The 13,607-nt window shown below is 50.8% G+C and overlaps 1 protein-coding gene across 3 annotated transcripts in view; it reads left to right on the top strand.

The window, feature by feature from the left end:
• The first annotated feature begins 301 nt into the window (after positions 1–301).
• PPP3CC (protein phosphatase 3 catalytic subunit gamma) overlaps positions 302–13,607 on the top strand; it is a 34,561-nt gene continuing 21,255 nt past the window's right edge. For all 3 annotated transcript variants that reach the window (XM_059831599.1, XM_059831598.1, XM_059831597.1), the window contains exon 1: positions 302–334. The gene's annotated coding sequence lies outside the window, so the exon portion shown is untranslated. The remainder of the gene's footprint in view (positions 335–13,607) is intronic.

Below are 13,607 nucleotides of genomic sequence, written 5' to 3'. Positions count from 1 at the left end.
GCGCGGCGCCGAGGGGCGGGGCGGGCGCGGAGTGGCGCCTGCGCGGTCGCCGTGCGGAGGGAGGGGGGAGAGGGAGGAGGGCGGTGTGGCGGCGGGGGGAGGGGGGAGGGGAGCGGAGCGCCGCGGAGCCGCCGCCGGGGCACCCAGCGGATCCCCAGCCCGCCGCCGGGGCCCGCTCAGCCGCCGGGAGCACCCCGCGGCCCCCTCCTTCTGAGGGGAGCGCGGCGGGGGAGGCCGGGAGCGGCCCGCTGCGGGGCCGGCGGCACCACCACCACCACCACCATGTCCGGGCGCGGCCACAACAAGCTGCCGACCACCGAGCGCATCGTCAAGGGTGAGGGGCCGGGGGCGGTGAGGGCGCCCCCTGCCTGTGCGGGGGGCGCGCACGGACGGGGGGGCGCCTGGGACGGGGGGACCCCCGGGGTGGAAAGGGGGGGGGCACGCTGGGTAGGGGGGAGCCTGGGTTTGGGGGGGGTATCCCCGGGCCTGGGGAGCCCTGGTCGGGCGGGGGGGGGCTGTTCCTCCTAAGGGAGAGCCGGGGGAGGGGGGGGCACCCCTTGTCTGGCAGAAACCTCTGCGGAGGGGCCGGGGGGGTACCTTTGGGGGAACGTCTCTGTTGTAAGGGGAGCCTGGGGGTGGCATCTGCTCTTGGAGGGGGGCATTTTTGGCCTAGGGGGGCACCCCTGGTTTTAAGAGGCTGAGCAGTCCTGCCCCCCCCTTTTTTTCTGGTGCAGGTCCTCACCCTGGTGCAGTGCAAGGAGGGGGGGTGCAGTGCGTGGGTCTTGCAGTGGGGGTGACGGGCTGGGGGCCCCCAGCCCCATGGGGCTGTGGACACACGGGTAGCGGGATGTCGCTGCCTGGCAGGCGGTGGCAAAGGGGGGGGGGGGGGTGGCATCCCTGCCCTGCTGCGGCGGGGGCCGGGGGGGGAATCCCCGTCCTGGGGAGAGCCCAGCACCTGGAGGAGGGCAGGGGCGGTGGGCTCGGGGGGGAGCGGTGCCAGCCCAGGCCGAGGCAGGCGTTATGCTCCTTCACACCCACGAGGTCCTCGTCCCCCCCAGCCTGGGGTACCGAGACCCTGCTTTGGGTGGGAGGGGGGACTGTCCTGGCCCTTGCTTTGCATCACCCCCTGAGGACTGGGGGGGGAGGGTGAGAGCCCACCCTGCCCTCATTCTGGCAGCTCCCTCCCTGTTTGCCTGTGTCTCGCTTCCCCCAAAGCCCTGTTCGCTCTTTCGATGCCCCGAGGCGGGTGCCAGCTGGCCCCCTCTTCAGGACCCGTTATAGTAGGTACTATTTTTGAAAGAGCAGAAGACACCGAAGCAGTTAATGAGGAGAGAAATACGTTAGCTGAGAAACTCCTGGATTAGGAGGAGGCTCGTATGATGTACATTTCGCTGCCCTAATTGATCTAGTGCCATTATCGTACCCACGCATCAGGGAACATCCACGGTGTGCCTTCGCTTGCTTAAACTTTTGCTCAGCATCCACTGCTGTAGCTGAGAGGCACCCAGCTGTCCGAGTTACACAATCGCCCAGTTATTAAACCTTCTCGCCCGGACGGCTTGAATCGTTGCAGGCAGTCGCACTGCCCCGGCCGGCTGATGAAAGGAGCGGTTTCCCAGGAATGGTTATAATATACGGTATGGTGTGCCTACCAGAGAGATGCACGCTGCCATCTCTACCTTCTCCTCTGGACGAGTCCAAGTGATTTTTTTAGCCTGTCATGTGGCCGATCACATGTTTAGATGTTAATAACCGTGGCCTCAAATGAAGGGAAAGTGGACTCGGGTGGCAGCCCGGACTTTGAGGCCGCTCGGGCTTGGTTAGCTCTGCGCTGCCTGCGGGTGTTTTTCGTGGGTTGCTTTCACTGTGCCGCTTGAAATAAGGCTGGAAGGCTCATGAATTTGGGGGACCCAGGGTCTTCCCCAGAGCCTCGCGTGCGGCTTGGTGATTTGTAGGTCTGCAGGCAGCCTGAGTGGCCAGTGCAAACCGTAAATCTCCTGCTAAATCCCAGGCAGCTGCGTGTGTTTAGGTTGGCCTTGTTCGGGGAAGGTAATGTCAATGCAGCCATTATGATTCAGCTGAGTCGTCCCTCCCGACACACTGTCCCTGCTGCTCTCGGGCTTCCAGATCCCGGGAAACCCTATCAGCAATCCTGCCGATGTTACTGATGTCGCTCGGGGGCTTGACAACCCTGCTGCATCCAGACAGCCCCCACTAATTTCAGTAATTAGTCCGTAGCCAGGTGGGGTAGAGGCTCGTGGCATTGGTCGGAGCCTGCTCGCTCCAAGAGACGCGGGAACTTGTCGAGGAGAGCGTTTGATTTCCCCCGGGTACGCTTGGGACGCTGATTCAAGTGCCTCTAGAAATGTGGGGAGGAATAGCTTCTTCCGTGGCTGTGATTATTGTTTAAAGGTGGTGACATTGTTCGCGGTTATTAATAATTTAAACCTGAAGTAAAAGCTAATTTCGTTCAATTGGAAGTGCCTACAGTTAGGTAGGATGTAGAATTTTAACTATGTTTAACCTATATATTTACATCTCTAGAGCCTTGCAGAAGCGTTAACTATAATTATGTTTAGTCAGGAGAAATACAGTGTTTCCATTTGCCTCAGTTTTGTGCTTAAACTTGTACTCAGGTAACTTCATGTTCATTATTAAAATCTCTAATTTGGGGATACGTCAAGAATTGCTTTTTAGTAGCCCAGTTCTAGCAGCAAACTGATGGCTGATGTTAACCGAGATCATTAATGTTTAAACTTGGTGCTCTCATGAGAGCACTTGGGGTGGTTACGGTGGAAATCTGAGTGATTAGCTTGGTCCGGTTATCTATGTTAGCCCAAAGATAGGCTCGAGTTAACTGATGGATCCACAGCCTATGAAATACACGTTTTGCAGGCAGGTGGGCGCGATGCTTTGGGCTGCAGCAGTGCCCCTGAGGCACGTAGGTTGGATGCTGGAGCTCAGGACGCAGGCGTGGTGGGTGCCTTCCCCCCGCCGCACCGCATGAAAACAAACCTGCAGAGCTTTTCGTTGCACAGAAGTGATCCTGCTTTGTTCCACCTCTAGCGAATCGTGCCTGCAAGGTGTGACGTCCTCCGGGAAGCAATGGCGGCGGTAAGCATAGCTGTGTGCTGCGAGGATCCTTTCCAAAGACACGTGAGCATGCTTGAACGGTGGAAACCCACCCAGCTTACTGTGTTTGCAATTGTATCCATGAAAAATTCTTTAAAAAAAACCCAGGGTATTGGTATTTAGACGCCTGGCTGAGCCAGAGCAAATAATCTAGAGCGATTTCTGAGATTTGCGTGTTAGTAAAGTGTTGCACCATTACAAAGCTAGTGAACAAGGAGCAGCAAGGATCTGGTGCCCTCTTTTTGGCAGTCATTGTGTGTTTGTCAGTAGTCGGTGTGACGTGCCTAACCCACGTACTGTTCAATAGTGCCTGCGCTGTGTTTTATGAAGTACTGTTGGGTTTCTGCTTTTCTGTAGATGAGCAGACTGAGCCACCGTCACTGGGTTGATATTGGTGGTGGTAAAGCTGGGACTGATGCTGAGACAACATAGCTGAAGGTGTCCTGTAAACAAGTGGGTTTTCCAAGTTGGTGCTTTGCTGTCCTTTCATAAGCACTTGGGCTTTTTCAGGTATCTTTCTGCACGTCTAGTTTGTTTTTTCCTGGCTGGAAGACATTTAAAGTGTGGGGGGGGGATGTAAGACCCCTGACATGATGCTCTCTTACGTATCAACTGCCTGATTCATGGTGTGAACCTCCCAGATATGTTGTAGATCATCTGTTTAATACCTAGTTAAGATTTCTGGGAGTGAAGGAACGGCGGGGCAATCTGAGCGCGCTTACCCCAGCAGTATCTCATACCACGTGCGTGTTCAGCTCGGGTGAAGTCACGCTTGAACAGAAAACACCCGACGAGCTGCTCCTCTCTACACAGCGAGCGTGTGCCTTTGTAGTGTGGCGGAGACGCTGCTAGAGGCATGGAGTCCAATCCCGCAGGATTTGTTCAGCAAGGCTCCCGGTGCCTTTGAGAGAAGCTGTGCCTCTGGGGAGCCAAAAACCGGCGGCAGATCAATAGATGCCGTCTTTGGAGAGCTTCCCCCGCACTGCTGCCAAGTGCATAGGGTTCAGAGGATGTGCTAGTTCATCTTGCTGGCTGAAGATGCTTTCAGTTTATGATAAATATGTAGCTTTCTTCCTACCTTGTTTTTAATACAAACTACTACTCCTGAAATGCAGTTGGATAGTTGAGCGTTGGGCTTTCTCCAGTTGTGGTAGGTTGGGAACTGTAGAGAATTTTTATAACAGAGCACATCGATACAAAAGACAAAGTAGCTTTGTAACTGCGTGCAAAGCGAAGGAAGGCTTCGGCAAATCTTAAATACAAGGGAGATTGTGGTTGTTGAAAAGAAGAAATATGTAGCACCATCTCTGTGATTGCTGTCCATTTCACGTTTGTCTTCTGTAATGCTTTAATTGGTTTGTGGTGTTTAGTGTTGCCATTTTGTAGCTAATAATAAATGCTTGGAGCGGGGGGAAAGAGCTGTGAAAAGGGCTAAAAATGGAGATAAAGGCCAAGGTGCATGCTCTCAGACCTTGGGCGTGCCACAGGAAAAGTGCAAATGCCATCTGAGTCAAGATGCGGTGATGGGATCTCTAAAAAGCAAGTTGTGTCATAGTACGGCAACTTGTCTGGACAGTGCTCAAGAAGGTCTTGAGTGTAGATAGCCCTTAAAGCATGACGCCTGTAGGATCTCTCCAAATTATTTGGGAATCTGGTATTTTGAGGGGGTCTTTCTTGCAGGAAAGACACTTTGTTATTTGTAAATGGGAAGTGCTAGGAAAAGGGGCAGGTTTCTGGCTGCCCTGAGACTGGGTGTTGCAGAATTGGTGCTGATTTTGCCAGATCATGTGGCGCTTCATCCAAAAATGAATCAGAAGTCAAATGCAGCGCTAAGCCGCACTTCTGCAAACATCTTAAGGTAATGCAAGCCGTTCAGCTCTAATATGCTTCGTGTAGCCCCTGTCTGCCCCAAACGGAGCCGGTGGTACCCTTTTTTTGTGAGAGCCAGGGTTTTTTACAGCCTATAGCAGAGATGTTCTGCTGCCGTGCTAATTAACAGAAATGCCACCGCTGGTAGCAAAACCTAAACCCCAATGCTAGCCTTGGGTACTAAAACCTGTTTAGAAAACTGCGATAAGGTGTCAGGGAAAGCAGATTGGGCTGTCTTTTTATTTATTTCCTCCGAGAATAACACCAGATGCTTCAGACGGGTGCTGGAGGTAGGACGGAGAGGAGGGAAGGTCATGCCGCTCTGGACCACCCCCCCCGCCCCATGTTTAATATGGTTTTTCTGTTTCCCTGCTATTGGGATATCAGCCTGTGAAAGGTTAATCCCGTTCCCTCCATTCAAGGCTGTGCTGGCTGCTCGGAGGGCCTGCTCTGTAGCAATTAGAACAAATGAGCCCCATATTAGTTAGGTATGGTGCCAAAATAGTATTTTTTATTTAGTAAGAGAAGGCAGAGTTGAGAAGGTTTTGTTTCCTGTAGCTGTAATGTTTTTGGTGCTCGTTTGGTTGCATGGGCAGGAGAAGGCAGGCTGTTCCTTAGGAAGTAGGGCAGGGTGCTGGCTTAAAATAGCAATGAACGCTGGGCTGCTTGTGATGAAGGGAGCTATTTAGGTAAATCCTGGGGTCTTGGTGGGGGCAGAACCGCCTGCTAATCTAAAGATACTCCTTGGAGACCTATATTTGTCCGGGATGCTTCCCAGCTTGGCTGGTTTTCCAGGTGTTCCCTGTTCCATCCCTTGTGCTCCTCTGCAGATTGCGTTGGGGTGGCGGGTGTGTTTACTAGACGTACAGTGCATTAATGTCGTGGATAGTAATGGAATTAGACATCATTAAGCTGCGGGGGCAAGGAAACAGGCTACGTAAAGGCATCAGCATTATCATATAATGGAAGACTTGGCTCTGAATGGCTCTTGGAGGCTGGTCTGCCAGGCTCACAGTGCCGAAGAGGCATATGCCGATGATGCTTGAGAGCCGGGTCAAGTGTACTGGGAAAACCTTTCAGGGCAGGGAGCTTGGTGTAGGGGCAGAGGGAGGGATGGGGAGCAGCTCTGCGCCCAGGGCATCTCTGGTTAGGGTGGCACGGACCATAGGTGAGATGGAGGATGAAGGGCGGGTGCTCCTGGGTGCTCAAAAGCAGTCAGAAAAAGAAATCTCACTGCAGCTTTTAAAGATTTCGCTGGCAGGGAGGAGGAGCGTCAGGCTATCCGGGCTGCACTCTGACTTCAGACCTCCAGCCTGCGAAGCAAAACCTCGCTGCTGTCTCCAGCCACAGCATCTCCAGCTATGAAGCCTTAATAGGATCTTGCTGTGTTTCCATTAAGAGCAGAGGTGGATGCAAGCGTGTTGAGTAACGCGATGTCCTCCAGCTGGGAGCTTGGGTACGCCGTGGGGAGAGGGCTTGTGGGGTTTGTCTCTCCAGAAGTCTATATCAATCTCCTGGCTTCCGAGTGCTTCCCCCCCCTTTAGTGAATACCTTTGCAACGGTGGTGGCTGTAAGACGTGATTGAAAGCACTTTTTCTGCTCCAGGCTGAATCTGGTGAGAGAGTGCAAGGATCTCCCCTGTGTAAGACAAGCAGTTCGGGGTGAATTTCAGGAAAACAGGGAGAAGTGGTGTGGACAGTGATCCCAGTAAGAGTCTTTGGCTCCCTAGCCTGCTGTAGAAAACATTCCCTTTTATCAATTCCTGAGGGGTAGCGAACGTGGTAAAATGGCTTCTCAAACAGCAGTGAGAATATTATCCCAACGGTGATGTCTCAGATGCGTATCGCAGAGGTTTCCCGGAGGAAGACCCTGAACAGAAGCGCAGAGGACTGCTGTTGCTGGTTCAGTGATAACTGGGGGCTCCTGTCATCGATCTCTGTCCCTGGCCCATGAAGGTCTGTGAAGCTGCTCTGAAAGCCCTGCTAGGACTTACTTAGCCCATTTATTGGGCTACTTACTCTTTGGTTTGCAGGAAAGCTGCTCTGGCTGATCTCCAGTGTGGCCGCTGGGAAGATTTTAATTAGTTTGCAGCTCCCTTCAGACCGTCTGCACCTCTGTGTGGTTATAAGGTGGTATCTGGGTATAAATGTCAAACATTGGAGTAAGCGCATTGCGAGAAACGTTTTAACCAGAGCTATTTTGATCCAGCACGAATGCAGCTTGGGTTGAAGCGTTAAGGCGTGAGATGGGAAGAGAAGAGAAGAGAAACCGAGACCCCTATTGCGTGTGAGTCGGTCTTTTTTTGCTGCAGTGGTGATTGCAAGTGCTCAAATTCTCGTTTATCAATGACGTGACTGCCTTTTGCTGGATGCGATGAAACGGTCACTTCTCTGAGGGCCTGCAGGCTGGGCTCTGCCTGCTTCCACCACGGTGCTTGGGCTCCAGCCTGAGTGTTCCTGGGTGTTATTTTGTTCAGGTTTCCCATGTGGAGCAGCCGATTCCAGCCTACAACGTCGTCCTGAGCGGGATCTTGAAAGTACGCGATGTGCAAAATCGTGTCCGCTTAAAGTAGCTTTAAAATTGGAGCCAGCACCCCCTCCCCTGCCACTGCTGGTGGTGGGGTCAGATTTACATTCATCAGCAGGTGGGGGATTTGCCTTTGACACAAAGACCCCGCTGTTCTTGTATTAATGATCTATTAGTGGACGTGCTGGCAGCTTGCTAACCTTGTGAAACAGGTGGTGAATTTCCCTGCCTGCTGACATCTAGGAATCCCCTCCCGTCTCCTTTGGTGAGCTCACTTTTTTTAAGTAGCTGCAGCTGTTTGCTATAGACCTCGGCCTTTTTCTTTTCCTTCTTTTTTCTTTTTCGCTCAAGCTTAGCAGTGACCCCCTCCAGTTGGCTGAGAGACCGTCCCACTGATGGACCTGATGAGAGAAAGATGTCAGGTTTGCCGTGGGTTGGTGTGCTGTTGAGTGATTATTTCGTAGGAATACATATATTTTTAACTGCTGGGAAGTCTATAGAGCTTGAGGGTCTCAAAAGAGATTTTTTTTCCAGGCTGGTATTGAGGGTTTATGTGCTCTCCTTGACAGTAGCTGGTGAGTTGGCACTCAGTGATGTAAGGAGCCCATGTCCCCGGCAGAGGACTTGGCTCCGGACAGATTGTCTCAATGACAATCCCAGGCAAATCCGCATCAGTGCTGGTCATTAAGAGACGAACCTACGCATAGCAATGCGCGCGCCGGAAACTTGGCGGACCTTGCAAGCAAGTACGATTTTAATGTCTGCGTTGCTCCCAAGGGGGCTGAGGAAATTCAGCGCCCCCCGAGTGCATTTTTGAGACAGTCTGTGAGCCGCAGAGCGCTTTGGCAAGAGCAAGACTAACACTGCAACGTGGATCTGTGTCTCGGTTGTGGCCAAGGTTCAGCTTCGTTTTCGGTGGCAGGGCAGGAACCCCAGCACGAAGAGCCGATTGACCCGGGGAAGGCTTTGCGGACGGCTCCCCTGGTTGAGAGCTGGGCAGCTGATGTGCGGTGACGGTCTTAAGTCACCTCTGTTCTAATTAAATACTCCCAGTTTTAATCTCAGCCGGCTCCTTGAGGAGCACAGAGAGGGAGCAGAGTGCCACCTCCACCTTGCGGGTCAGCAGCCCGGCCAGGGGCCATCGTAGCTGCCTCTGGGCTTGCCTACCATGGCAAACCTTGGTACACAGTTGTCGGTGAACCCTCCTTGAGTAGCCGCGGTTTACTTTGGCAAAGGCACCTCTTTTTTTTCCTAGCCTGATAACACTATTTACTGTCTGCGCTGACGTTTTGCCAGCAGACGAACAGTTTAAGGATAATTACCTTCTATCCTGATTAAAGTTTTTAGGAGTCCACGAGCACAGTTCAGGTAGCTGTAAGGTTTTTAGAGGCTGTATGGTGTCCGAAATGCACAGATGGACTTCGATTTAGGTAGCTTTTATGATTTTCTAGCCTCTTGGCATTGCACTTAGTATTTTTGCGGGTCTGTGGGAGCTTTAAGCATGGCCTGGGTTATGCTCATTTGGCACATGTTATGTTTGTATTTGCATTTTGATGCACAGGACTGTCGCTTGGTTTTTTTTTTTTTTAATTAAATGCACCTGGCTTCTGCATAGACTGTGTGTGCCAGATTCTAGTAACCGAGAGTCAACATGGCCTCAAAATTTGGGTGTTACTCCTTGAATGACTGAAGGGTAGTTGATAAGGTAAAGACAGATTTGCTGGTGGGAACGGTTCAGTTGGTTAGTCTTTCTCAGTTTCGCTTGACTCTAGTATCATGGTGACTGTATCTGCCCCTTCAAAGAAATCATTCAGCTTGGTAGAATTTGATGTACAATACAGATATTTTTAGGTTTATTGTGAGGAGATATTCTGGTTGTCCTACAAAAAGGAATCTGGCTCAAGGTAAGGAGCAGAGCGAGCTCTCTGAACCAGTTGCACACTGGGAGGCTGGCTTGAGCTCCAGCAGCACAGCTCTGACTAGTTTCAGATAAAACTGGGATGTTATGAACTGCATTTAATGCTCCTCTGTATTTGAAGGAGCTGCCATTCAGTAGGAGTTTACACTTGCAAAATGGATGAGAAAGATACCCGAAGTCTTGTGTGCCAGATACTCTCTGTTAACGGGGACGGGGTGTGTGATGGTTTTGGTTGATGCTCAGGAGCTGTGTGCAGGGCTGGGTCCTCCTGCAGCTCTTCCAGGGGTGAGAAACAAAACTCTTTTTTTTTTTTTTTTGCTCCATTTTGTGAGTGCTTGGAGCCTCTGAAACCCAGGGTCTCTTATTCATAATGAAAAAGGAAAATTGCTACCCTCAGAAGAGTAGAAACGACATGCAAAAGTTTGGAGGAGAGTGGACAGAAATGGCAGTAGTAATCGTTTCTGGTTCTTGCTGCACTTACGCAAGGAAGGTGTTTGCTTTGCTTGCTGACTCTTCTGAGATATTAATGTTATTTATGTTAGCACAATCCAGTGGCAAGGAGAGAAGTTACTTATTTTCTCAGGTGGTAGGAGGCTGGAGGAGCAATATATTTGCTCTACTTTCTGATCATTTTGTTTCCACGTAACTTCTGTACCTGGAGAGAGCAGTAGTTCTCTGACATAGCAGGGTCAGGGCGCCTGGGCCAGCACTGCTTCAGTCTGAAAAATAACACAGATTATTTGTCAGGGCTTGGTCCAACCTTTGAAAAATTGGTATCAAGCGTACATCTGTTTCTGCAGACTCTCATGTAAACTTGCCCTGAGGCACCCCAGGGAAGAGAAAATTTCATGCAAACCAGCATAGGGATTTTTGAAGCAAAGGCATCTTGGTATTTTATGACCAGAAATTTGTGTGGATCATAATTTAAAAAAAATAAAGATTAATCCATGGATGATTGGGTAGTTGCTAATTAATATTAGGACTAACAGCAGGTTTGAATTTGACACTAGCTGCTGAGGTTCAACCCATCCTTGCTTTTGGTCTGGACCTCCTAATAGAGAAGCACTGAATCAGGCTGGCTAGAGCGTTGCTGTAGGTGATGACGGCATCCATCACTTGCCTTCAAGGGTTTGTTCCCTGTTAATGACTGTGAAAGCTCTGCGTGATCCTGAAACTTAAGCTTTCTGCAAGCACAAAATGGCATTGCTGTTGCCTTTCGTTGCTGAACTTCTCCAGGTTATTGCCTCTCAGCTGGCTCCGTTTGAGCCCTGGACTCAACTTTGAATAGACGAATGTAGGTTAGGTGTGAATGCGAATAGGAATGTCTGATAAAAATAACATTGGGCTACTTGGAAATTGGGGGAAAAAAACCCAACCCTGATCTGCTGCACACGCTACGCACAGCTCGGCGCAGGAGGCAGCTTTCTCTCCGCCTTTCAAAGGGGGTACGGCTGGCTCCCATGCAGACTTTTCACTGGGAACGTTTCTACCTTTGACAGCCGGGTCCAGCTTCCTCGGCGGCCGGATCTCCGTTGTGGCAGATGGACATGTGTCAAACCCTTAGCTGAACGTCCATCAGATGTTTCAGATGCCTTCCAGCACAGGTGGAGAGGGTGCAATAATTGGAAGCTGTTAGTACCTTACGTTGTGTGGCTGAGCATAAGAAAAGACAGCTTTTACTTGTGCTTAGTTTTGACTGAGCTGTACTGGCTGCTTCAGAATGCCCAAAAAGTACTTTTTTTCCTCCCCAAAGTGCATCTGTAACCATCTGTTCAACTATCTATCTGTAATATCATTCATTTGATGAGGAGCAAGCAGGGAAGGGGGCTATCGCATTCAGTGCTCTTCAGATTCGCTCCCAGATGGGTGTCAGGAGTTGCAGAGAAATCTCTGAAGTTTATTATTGAGCACGTTTAGTCCTGGATGATTTTTTGGACTCAAAGCTCCACGCGCCCCAGGGTGAGAGGACACCTCCTTTTCGTTAGAAACCCAACCACTCGGGGAACAAACTGAGTTCTGCCATAGCTGCCACTTCAGGCAAATAGCACTTGCTCCTTTTTCAGTAATGAATCTTGCTTTGTTGCTTTGTACAGTCATCCAAGGGACTCTCAGATATATAAACAATAATTTGAGGATCACTTTGTTTTCTCTTCCATAGTACTGGCTCTTTCTGGAGGTGTGGGTCGGTCAGCTCTGCTCTGTCTGCTGCTACTGCCTCCAGTCCTGGGAGGAGAGGACCTCTGCTTCGTTTCAACCGCTCTCTTAACGAAGGTGCATGATAGGTGACGTGGTCCGACTCAATCTGTGCTGGAAGAGCTGTGATGGAGCTTAATAGGGGCATAGCTGAAGTATGGATGTAGAAATGCAACACAGGCTTTTTTCCTGGAAGAATATAGTCTTTTTGCACTGAGGGGCAAAGGAATGGGCTGTGAGAGCTCTGGTTTTGTAGAATTGGTGGTAGAGAAAAAACTTTTTGTCAAATTCTCCTATCTGTAACTATCCATGTCCTCTCAGAGTGCTGCGAATACCCACTTGCTTCTGGACTGACAAATAAAATCTGCGTTAATTTTGCAGTAAACAGAATCTTGCCTCGTAGTCTAGCAGAGATATCGCCATCCTCTTACTTTTACTGGATTCCCTCAATCATGGCTGACCTTTTAATCCATTTTACACCTCAAAAGTTCACTTGCATTTGTGTCCTTTTGTTTGTGGTTTGGCGTGCAGCGTATGTCCTGTTAGTAGAGTGGGAATTGTAGTCTTTTCTCAGGAGCAATCTACAGAGTGTGTTTTGATGCCCTTGCAAAATTGTAAGTCCCAGACCTGAAGATCTTGCTATTTAAACTAGACTGGGTACAGCACGTGGTTTTGTATACAAAGGGAAGGTGCCACGAAGCTCACCGCACTTGCTGCTCACAATGTTGTGAATGTTTTATCCATCATTTTTGTTAATTATTGTCTGCGGGCAGTGCACGGGAGGAGCTGGCTCTGAGGATGAGTTTAGCACACTGTATCTTGGCGCTGTTTGGGCAGTCCATGACTAGCCACAGCATTTTTTTGTGAGACAAGGAGTTATCTCCCCATTTTGCAGATAGGAGCAGGAAGCAGGCAAGACTCTTCCACCCTTCTCAATGCCCTGGAAGTGCGAGATTTCAGGTCAGCTTTGGCTCTGATGGCTGTGCCAGTGCTGCTCCAGCTGTCTGTGAGCCCAGGCTGGCTGCAGGAGGAGCCCCCTTCCTCCGCTCCTTCCTGCTATGCTGGTCACTCCGACAGAATCGAGCCATTAATAAGGATAAAATTCAGATCTTCAAAAAAGTTGGTATTTGTGCGTCAGATAACCGCTTGCACCCAGTTGACTAAAGCCCTTACACAAGTTATGCTCGCTAACAGGATTACTTGCTTTGACAACACTAATTACTTAAGTACTCGTCCTCATCCCCTGCTGCATGGGGGAAATGGGCATCGCTGGGTTTTGCCCGCGCTCGGGCTCCGGTGCATGCTTCTCGTGACTCTCTGCTGTGTGGAGGATTTTTTCACGCAGCCCTCACGAAGCTTTTGAAGTGCTCGACAGCTCTGGGTGCACCGCAGCACGAGTGTCTGCTCCAGCGCTGCACAACTGGCTCGGGGAACTGAGAAAGCTTTTTTTGGGGTGGGTTAGCAGGAAGCACAGCGAGTAGAAAACTGGTGGAGTAATCCCTTGCCTAGCATGAGGTCTTTGCTGTGTGTGTGCATCCCCAGGGCGGTGCTGGTCTCTCTGGCATCTCTGGAGCAGGTTTTTTCTCCCTGCACTCCTTGCTGGCTGCAGCTTGGCTGGCAGACAGGCACAGCAGAGGAGAAGCCGGTTCCTTGTCGTGCCCAGCTCCTTGTGGGAGTGGAGCCGTGCAAAGCCAGCAAGGGAACTTACATAAAAGTTCTTGGCTGCTCGCATCGGTGTAGACTCATATTTTATCTTGCATAACTCTGCTCGCTAGGGCTACCAAGAAAAGGCAAAGCAGACCATGCCAGGAGCTTTTCACGGATCTCTTCTGAATTGTGTGACGGGCAGTACTGCTCTTGTGGTTGCATGCCATTAAGTTTTCTGTCCTGACTTCCATGGGCTTTTTGCTCTCTTAGGGTGGCTCCGGAGTCGGTGGCCGTGTTTGAAGGCCTGGGACGATGGGGAATA

Source organism: Gavia stellata, chromosome 31, assembly GCF_030936135.1.
Source record: "Gavia stellata isolate bGavSte3 chromosome 31, bGavSte3.hap2, whole genome shotgun sequence".
Taxonomy (NCBI): domain Eukaryota; kingdom Metazoa; phylum Chordata; class Aves; order Gaviiformes; family Gaviidae; genus Gavia; species Gavia stellata.
Note: the sequence above shows the minus strand (reverse complement) of the source record. Positions and strands in the feature narration are given on the sequence as shown.